The sequence below is a fragment of the Prosopis cineraria genome, unplaced genomic scaffold, assembly GCF_029017545.1.
Source record: "Prosopis cineraria cultivar Desert tree isolate PC_DT_omini unplaced genomic scaffold, ASM2901754v1 PC736, whole genome shotgun sequence".
Lineage (NCBI taxonomy): Eukaryota > Viridiplantae > Streptophyta > Magnoliopsida > Fabales > Fabaceae > Prosopis > Prosopis cineraria.
In genome coordinates, this window is record NW_026556061.1 from 20,157 (window position 1) to 28,922 (window position 8,766).

Here is an 8,766-nt window from a genome sequence, read left to right on the forward strand (position 1 = left end):
TACTTGAAAAGCTATGGGAGTTAGGTATGGATGTATTTGAAGTGAATAAAGAAGAGGTATTCAAGTTACATGCGATGATCTTTTACACCATAAATGACTTCCCTGTATATAAAACTTGTTAGGCTATAATATTAAGGGGCATAAAACATGTCTAATTTGTGAAGTAGGAACATGCTATCATCAACTTTATCATGGAAAAAAGAGAATCTATCTTAGCTATAAGAGATTTTTTTAAGAGGGTTACTGTTATCATTGAATGAGGAAAGCTTTCTATGGTGGCTAAAAGCATGAAACTGCCCTAAAGCTATTGGCAAGGGAGTAGATTTATGAATTTTTGAAAGTCATCAATGTTACCTTTAGTAAAACATAAAGAATAGTGAAAAAATATATGGAAAAATAGGTCTATCTTCTTTGACCTTCTTTATTGGCGCCATCTTAATGTGAGACACTGTACTGATGTCATGCATGTAGAAGAACATGTGTGATAGTATTGTTGGGACACTTTTGGACATACCACACAAGTTCAAGGAAAGATTGAATTTGGAAGACATGAAAATTAAAGAAGACTTATGTAACATCCTAAATTTCATATTCCTGAGATTAGTTATTAATCGAGGGTAAATTAATAATTTATATGGGATTAGAGATTCGGATGATTAATTGATGATTTGACTTGGTGGTGTGTTGTATAAGCAGATACGGGTGAAAGGAGTGCATTTCGGGTCAAAGCAAGCATGAGTGGCGCTACACACCGTGGCTTGTGCTACATATATCACAGTGCATAGACCAAAAAATCACTTCTTAAGTCATGAAATCTGGTGATTTTCAGAGGTGAAAATTTAGAAACACATGAGAGGAGGAGAGGTGGAGGGCTAAGGAGCTAGGGCAAGCTATTTCAAGTTATTGGAAGGTACTTTTAGTTAATAACTTGTTAAGTAGCTACATATAACTCTTACCTTCCATTCTACACAAATTTCTCTAAAAATGAGTTATAAGGAAATTGAATCGATGAAATTTACGGAGTTTGTTCTTGTCTAATACTAATAAAAAGGTTATTGGGGGTTAAATTAGAGCTTTATGACTTTTTTAAGGTAAACGATAGAGCTTTAAACCTATAGGCTTAATTTTAGCTCTAAAGAGAGAAAAGTTAGGGCAGATATATGATTTGAGTGAAATAAAACCGATTGAGATGATGTAAAGTAGTAATCAGGTAATAATAGATCTATAATCGATAAATGGAAAAGAGTTTACGGATGAATATAGCCTGAGTAGTAAATATGTGTTTTTGGTTAAAATGGACCAAATGACTAAAATGTGTCAAATATGCTCAAATTGGCATATTGAACATATGAGTAGAGAAAAGAGGCCTGAGATAAGTAGTTGTGATTGTTGAAATCTATGAATAACCTTTCTAATGACAAAAGGATCAAGGTAACTGAATAACTTTCTTTATTTACTACTGTTTATTGTAATTGTGTATTAGTATGCTTTGTAGTGCATAAACTTGTTTTGAATTAAGCATGATTTATAGCATTGTGTGAATGTTTCATGAGAAAGATTTTGATTGAAATAAAGAATTAAAATGGGTGTTTTCAAATGGTATGTTAATATATATGCTATGTATGAGAAAAAAAGTAAAATGGAAAAATACGAACCTTAAATGGTTCATAAAGCATGATCATAAAGGTAGGAGTTCACCCAAGTGGAGAGGTGATAATAAAGACTATATGGCAAGGTTTTTTTAGTACTCGATAGGGTACGATGCTGGAAACAATTCTCCTTAGTGCCTTGTAAGGTGTGGTATTTGAGAAGATCTCCTTCGTGCCTATTGAGGTGTGGTGTTAGAGATGTGAGACTCCTTAGTGTCTTTATGATACAATGCTGGAGTCAATGATGCCTCATTGTGCGTATTGGGGAAAACCATAGTTTGTGTGTATATTAGAACATCTTTGACTTAGTGATTCTACCAATGCAAGTGAGCTTAAGGTCAATGAGAGTGTATATTATTTTAAGGCAAGCCTATGATTTTGAGTCAGGGTAATTTAGAAGTTTGATCAGTAATGATCATGCTATGAGATGTTATGAAATGATATGTGAAAGTGGTGAAAAGTAAGGAATGGATATGTGATATATGAATATGAATGGAGTTGAGATATGTGATATAAATGCTATTTTTAATGAGATTTAAATGATATACTATACTTTACTTTCATATTATTGCATGTGATTATCAATAAGAGTGAGTTACTTTGTTACTGAGATTTTTATCTCACCCCTGTGGTTACATGTTTATAAGACCAGGCAGTGATCAGGATAAGGGAAGAGAGTCTAGATCGGCTTGAGTTGTTAAAATCATGTGACTTTAGAGTTTGTAAAAACTAAGATCTTGTATATATAAATGTGTAAATGAGTTGCAATAGGGTTGCATGCATGACTTGAGTAGTTATTTTATGGATTTTTAGCCCAATTGTATGCATATTGGATGAAATAGATCAAAAGGCTATAATTTGTGTATATATGTGTGAAATTGTTGTGAATGATAGTGAATCTTAAGCCCGAGTGAGACATTATTATGAAATGAGTAATTTAGAGCTAAGATTGTACTGTAAATATGAATGTATATAAATGTGATCAAAAATAGCCAAGTGGGCTAAGTTATGTCAAGTGTTGGCAAGTTGGGTGCAAGTTTGTGAAATGTGAAAATTGTCGTAGAAGGGTCAAATTTTGATATATGAGTATGATTATTATATATTATAGTCAATTAGGTGTATTAGTTCCTTTTAAACTTGACTTAAGGCCTTGTATGGTTTAATGAGAGAAAGGGATTGATTTGAGCACTTGAGTGCCTAAAATTTTTTAAAAAATGACTTTTTGCACCCCGGTGTCAAAAATTTGATTGAACCGTTAGATTATGTACAAACCTGTCTTATTAGTTAGCTTATGAGTTAAGCTATATTGGGGCACTTGAATCCTTTTGATCGGATATCATATGGCACATGCCAGAAGTTTGTCATTTTTGTTGTCAAAATGATAGCAAAAATTTATATAGGCACGCCAATGCGCATGGTGCCACATACCATGATGCACGGCACAAAAAGTTTGGGCATGTAGCTTTATTCCACATGCAACAGTGCAGTACTGCACACCATAACGTATAGCCCTATTTTTGACTTGATTTTATGATTTTAAGTCATGCAACAATGGAGGTGAATGTATATAAGTTATTTCCACTGCGTATCATCTGTCATATTATGGTTTTTGATGATTCTGTGAAATAAATCTTTAGCCAAAGCTTTTTAAACAAAACATTTGATTACTGTTTGGTGTTTTGTGATGTGGTGATCCTAGTAATCTTCTCTTGTATCTAGAGGATACAGGAGAGGGTTACAACTTGCATCCAAGGCCGGATGGTAAGAGGACTTGTTGTCCTTTAACTAAACATACTTTTTGTAAGGACAAGAAAAGAAGCTTTTGTGAGTACTTACATGGCATGAAAGTTCCCTCAGGGTATTCTTCAAAATTTAAGAAGCTTGTGTTAATGAAGGATTTGAAATTAGTAGGCCTTAAGTCTTATGATTGCCATGTTTTAATATAACAACTACTATCGATGCTATTCAAGACTTCTGGAAAGATGAATTGAGAGACATCATAACTAAGATTTGCTTTTTCTTCATTAATGCTATATGTCATAAAGTCCATGAGCTGGAAGAATTAGATGAATTAGAAAATGAAGCATATCTTATCTTGAGCTAACTTGAAAAGACCTTTCTTCCATTATTTTTTGACATTATGATATATCTAGCTAATTGTTTATCTAGTCAGGGAGATAAAGTTATATGGCCTTGTTCATTTACTATGGATGTACCCAATTGAAAGAACAATGAAAGTTCTAAAAGGATATGTGAAGAGTTTACACTGTCTTGAAGCATCATTGTTTAAAAATATGTCTCTAAAGAAAGGGCAAAATTTTGCCAAGATTAAGATAATGTATGACCTCATTAGGTTAAGACCAATGATTAAAAATATGGACAAGACTGGATGGTCGATCGGTCTAACCATTGACCAATCTAGATTTTGGCTTAGCCAGCGTGTAAAAACTATTGTGGGGCTTGAGCTAGGTTGGACCATTTTAGACTAGTGGTTGGACCAAGAAATGAAATCAAGCTGGGAATTGGATCCAGTTTTAAAAAATTGGACTATTAAAAAAATCTTTTTTATTTTCTTATCAAATTTATTTTAAAAAATGACTAATTTTTTTAATCATTAAATGTTATGTTGTATATCATATGGCTTGTTAAGTCATGAATAAACTTAAAATATTTTGTTTTATTTTTAAGTTAAGTAGCAATTTCATATTTCTCTCTTATATTTAGATTATTATATACAAATATAATTTTTTTAATTTAATTATTATGTCACCAGTTTGACCATTGGTCTAACCCAGTTGAAATACAAACTATAAACTACTAAACTTCCTAGTTCAATATCCGATCTAGTTCTAAAAACATTGGTTGAGACAACATGATGTCAAAGATCGTAGATGTGTCATTTCTATGAAGAGTGTAGATCCTCATGAATTGCAACAAGCAACTTACACATCTTGAATAATGTTGATCAAGTTTAAGACTATATAAATGTCCATAAAGAACTTATAAAGAAGCAAAATAGTTAAGTTAAGATGATTGAGTAAAGATTGATTAGAAAGAACTTTTGTAAATTGGTTCAACAAAAGGTTGAGAAAGAAGATTGTGTTTCTGATATTATTAAAGGGTTGGCACAAGGTCCTAAGTGTGATGTTATATACTAGGGCTACATTTGATATTAAGGGTGTTTGTTCTACGGACAACAAGAGTAATGTGCAGAATAGTTGTTTCACACACCACAGTTAAAACACATTTTTTGCAATAGAAGAAGCTTTGTAGTAGAAATCATGTAGTAGTAAATAGACATTTTACGCCACAGGTTAAGTGAAACTATGGTAAAAGATATTGTTTTTGGCCACAGGTCTAAGCTCACTTGTGGTGAAAAATACAGTGGTAAAAAATATCATTTTTTGCTACAAGTTTTAGCTTAACTATGGCAAAAAATGATATCTTTTGCCATAGTTCATAGCTCACCTATGGCGAAAAATATAGTAGTAAAATATATCATTTTTTGCCACAGGTCTTAGCTCACCTATAGTGAAAAGTAGTATCTTTCACCATAGGTTCGAGCTCACATGTGGCGAAAGATTCATTTAAAGATTCATATATAGTGACAGTTGTTTCTATAACTATCACTCTATATCATCTTTTATCATAGTTATAGCAATAACTGTGGTCGTAAATACTATATTTTTTTATAGATTCATAAATAAATATATACATTCTTTGATTACAAAACCTGCATTAATATATAAATAACAACTCCAGACACCAGTACAAATATATCTAGTAGAAATATATGAACTAAAAGTCTACATTTTTAATACAAATATCTAGAAAGTTTTTACATTAATCCTGTTAATTCTAAGAAAAACCTAGACCATATATTGGGAATATGTCTCAACTCTTGTTTAGAATATGGCTCTAAACTTTGAAAGTACTGCAAATTAAATAGTAATATATGTATGAATAATAACTCAAGTATACAACAAACATCATAATTATAAATAATTATTAACAAATTATTACTTGATTAAATGAGTGAGTGATACCCTAAGTGATGATTTCATATATGAAAATCATCACATAATAACCGCATTCTACACTTCCTGGTTGTTGAAGACACTATGAAGAAAATAAAAATAATTAAATTTATTATATCAATACTATAATCTTCATTCTAATTGGGGAATAAATTTTAAATACTTACTCGCATTGGCACCTACTTGATTTCATTTTTTTTTCTTGTCAACCATTCTCATTGATTTTCAATATGTTGCTAAAGATCTATTTACCAAATATACACACTTAGAAAACTTTAAAAGTATTAAATATATGTTATTAATAACACAAAATAGAATTAATTCAAAAATTTACGATTCAATCAAAGTCTTCATATCGTCGCTTATTTTCCTTTGTAGTGAACAAAACTAGTATATAGTATTTTCATATGGGCAAATGATAGGAAGCATCCAATGATAACTATAGTATATTAATTTATATTAAAATCACATCATTAAGGAAATTCTTTATAAACTAAGGGATGAATTTAAAATTTTATACCTCTTAATAATTAGTAAAAACCAGCACATCTTTGGTTTGCACATCATCTTTTTCAATGTAAGAAGCTCTTTGGTTCACTTTGCCACATGCAGTTAAAAGTGGAGACAAGAACCCATAATTATTGTCAACACCGAGTTCAGTGAATATCTTGTAAAGGTACATTTGATAATAAGAAATACGTTAGCAATAAAAAAAATTAAATATTAATTTAGAAATAAAAATGAATACCCACATGATAAAAATTTAAATTATTCCCAAGTCTAACCACTCAAAAATAATGAGATCATTAATGTCTTTTTTGGTAACTCTAAACGTAATATGCTTCTCAACAATCTTTTCAATTACGTTTATTTCATCAGAAAATTCATCCATGTCAACCACCACTGAAGCTAACCTTTTCAAATCATCTTGCATTGATTGAGGATTAGAGCCCAGAGATTCCTTTGATTTTAGAAATTCTTATGGTTAATATATAATGAAAATTAGAAGTACCTATGATATTAATTAAAAATAAAAAATTGTAATATATTTAAAGTGAATAAATTGAATTCTTTTATTGTGTGAGATTTTGAATCTCTGCTGATACTTAGGATAATCTCGTATTGTGTAAATCAATAAGGTTATGCAGATACGAGAGTAAAACTTATATGTTAATATGAGTTTCAAAGGTCTATCATTAACATTAAATCTCTTTTTATAATCCAAATTAATAATTTATTTAAGTCTCATGTGAGATTTTAAGAATCTTCATAGACATTTAAATTAATCACATCATTGTGTGGGATAATAAGTCCCCACAAATATAGTGATTCTCAATTTTTATAATAAATAAATGATTTTTATAAATAATCATATAATACACAATTTAGAAAATTAATTAACCAAATTAGTGCATTTAAATTGTAATCATGTTTACTAATTATATCTTTTAGTCATGTGAGATTTTTGAATCTCCATAGACTTCTAAGATAATCGTGTTATCGTATGAATCAATAAGACTCTGTAGATATAACGATTAATTTTTTATATTTTAATGCATAATTATACAACTCATATTTTAACATATAAAAATCTTAATTGTTATACCTACGAAGCCTTATTAACTCACATGGTCGTAAGATCAACTTAAAGGTCTATGGAGTTTTAAAAATCTCACATGACCAAAAGATCTAATTAGAAAATGTGATTATAATTCAAATTTATTAATTTAATTAATTAAAATCATAAAAATATTTATTATTTTATTGAAAAAATTTATTTATTTATTTACCATATAAATTATGAACCACGATATTTGTGAGGATTTATTATCCTACACAATAAGGCAATTAATTTAATTCTCTATGAAGATTCTTAAATCTCACATGAGACTTGAATATTCATTATAAAAAGAAAATTAATTTTAATAATGGGTCTTTGGAACCCATATTAATATATACAAGATTGATCCTCATAACTGTGAAATCTTATTGATTTACACGATAAAGGATCATTCTAAGTTCCTATAGAGATTCATAAAATCTCACACGAAAAATAGATAATCAAGATGTTTGCATTTACAAGCAGTGCATGATATGAATTTAGCATTTGAATGAACAAAGAAAAAAACTATTTTGACACTTCACCTCCTCTTTTAACTTAAGGATGTATTCTTCAAGTTTTTTTTTTTCCAAATTATCCTAATGCTTAGATATAGCTTTCGAAAGGAAGTAATGATAGTTATGGTAATAGCATCCAACAATTAAAATTAATAAGATCCACATACCATCTCGACCATTAATTACCTAATTTATTTCTCATGAAAATCAAAATAAAGTTGATGTCTTAAAATTATTTATGAATAAATAATAGTCTCAGATTATACATATGCATACTCTTAATTTTCTCAAAATAATGCGATCATTTGAATGAATGAAGCAGGCACATGAAATTTTAAAAGAGGTACAAAATTTTAAACAAGAAAGGGCATACTCAAATCACCGGGACCGAGATAAAGAAGCCCTAAAGGTCTGAAAAAATGAGTAAATCCTACTCCAAGCAACGTTGTAGGCACCACCGCTCTTCTAATTCATATTATGCATCTTCCATGCCTGACTGCTTCAGAAGTAAAACTTCATATGGGATTAAATATGGAAGGTTGCTTTCGAGTTTCGTGTTTTGGAATGTGGTTTTTGGGATGGCCTACACCACATCAAAACACACCCTTAGTCTGACACAACTCTAGCAATTTGCTAGTTACCTTGCCACTCATCATTGGTGTGGCCTGAATGGACTGGACTACATGACCAAAGTAATGGACGAGGAGAAACAGAAGCTGAGATCTTAGACGTTTCCCAAGTTTTTTAGTTTTTTCCCATTTTAGAATCTTAGTAGGTGCTTGAAATGTTGTAGGAAGATCTCTAGTAGGAAGCTTAGCCATAGATTTGGATGAGTAGTTGAATCTCACGAATGCATTGAACACATTGGCCGTGATAGGAGCAGAAGCCTAACAGTGGCAATAAGTCAAAACCTGCTTAAAGGAAGAACTTTGAACGACAAGTATGGATGTCCATGGTTAACA